Source organism: Charadrius vociferus, unplaced genomic scaffold (genome assembly GCF_000708025.1).
Source record: "Charadrius vociferus isolate BGI_N301 unplaced genomic scaffold, ASM70802v2 scaffold374, whole genome shotgun sequence".
Lineage (NCBI taxonomy): Eukaryota > Metazoa > Chordata > Aves > Charadriiformes > Charadriidae > Charadrius > Charadrius vociferus.
The window spans coordinates 22,806-24,666 of NW_009648044.1; positions in this window are offsets into that span (position 1 = coordinate 22,806).

Here is a 1,861-nt window from a genome sequence, read left to right on the forward strand (position 1 = left end):
GGTGGAGCAGGAATGAACGAGAAAGAAAACCGTCTTTCCGACTGCACCAGCTCAGGGCAAACTGTTCTGCCACTGGGTAGCAGGAGCTGCCTGAGGAGCCCTAGGACCAGGATTCCTGTGCTGCCCTGGAGAGGGGGCTGTCACACAGGGGCTGTACGCGGGTGGGGATGAGGATATCCTGCACAGGAGAATAGGTCAAAGAGTGTCACTGTCCTGCAGGGCTCAGGCAATGTCCAGCCTCTAGCCCCGGGGCTGATGAGGACGCTGGCAACCCTTCTCTGGCCCCACAAGTTTCTGTGCCCTTCAGTAGGGCTGGAGCTGTGGTGTGAATGCCCAGAGCTCTGCTGTACCATTGTCCTCAGTCTGGCAGGGATAGGGTATTCTTCCCAAGGAGCTGGCATTGGACACAGGTGCCAATCGCTACCACAACAGTGCATTGGCTGCAATATTGCACTAACCAAGACTCTCTGATTCTCATCCACAACTGAGTCATCAACTGGAGACTCAAGGAGTGATCAGCAAGACCCGCTCACCCTTTAATATTCCCATATGGCCAGTGCAAAAATCCAATGGAGGCTAACAGTGGACTATGATGGCCTGAATGAAGTCACGCTGCCACTCACCACTGTAGGAGGCGACTTGTAAATTCCCTGAAACAAATGGTGAGAGGCGAGAGGCGGGGGAGGCCCTCTGAGCCTCACTGAGGAACATCTCAAACACTTGCAAATACCTTGAGATATGGCTGGAGGCAAGGGGGGGGTAAAGTTGGGTCTGGATAAACCATTCATCTAAGCCACACTTCCTAAGCTTTCCTGCTTCTCTCTTGTGTGACTCAGGAGAGAAAACTCATCTTGATAGGGCAGGATTCATCCTGGGGAGGAGAGGCGGGGAAGTCTTGTGAAAACAGGGCTTTCTGCTCAACTTGTGAAGCGTGTTAGTTCTCTGTTTTCAGGGCTATAGTGTCTGATGAATGACCTTTGCCTCATTATCCACAAAATGCATATTAAAGTTCACACCCCTGCCTATGCTAATGAAGATCATTGAGATCATACTAAACATACATGACTATAGGACTTGCCTCTCCACCCAAATCATGCTACATGTCACGTGGCAGGGAGAGAAACCTGAGTACCGTAAGAGTGGGGCAGGTCGTACTGATACTGCGAACATAACAGGGGAAAATCAGTGCCCCTAGGGAGATTTTTTTCCCTGGGGATCCACAGAGGAGCGCTTCTACAAACCAGACACCCCCGTTGGCTGGACCAATGCTGGAACCAGGACCGATGATCTCGTTCTCTTTCACTCTTTCTCTTTTTTACTTTTTTTTCTATCCGTCTCTTTCTCTTTCTTTTCCCTTTTCCTTTTAAAGTTAAGTGCATAACCCAAGGCACTCTTTACGACTTGCAATACTTTGGATTACCATTTGGCATAATTTCTCATATGCATAACCAATTATCTTGGACCTAGTTGAGACATATATTAATCACTGTGGGAATCTAATAAGTGGTTTTGTATGGACCTTGAGAGTTGTCTCACCTTAGTCCACACCGCTGAGGATTTGCAAATGTGAGTCACTTCCTCCCCTCTCTCGTGAGTGGGGCGTAACAGCCTCCAAAGCACGGGCTGCCCCGAGGGCTGGCACCGTCTGCCCTTCACCTCTCCCAGACTCATGGGGGGACACTCCAGTTTGCCCCAATCTGCCCTTCTCTGGGGGCACACGGTGGGTGGGAAGGGGATCTCCTTTACAGAGACACCCCAGGTGTCCACGCTCCCTCAGTCACTTTGCTCATCGCCGTGGGACAGCCAGAGAGGACCCAGGCGTCTGGGCACTGGCAGGCGAGAGGGGACACGGACACGGACA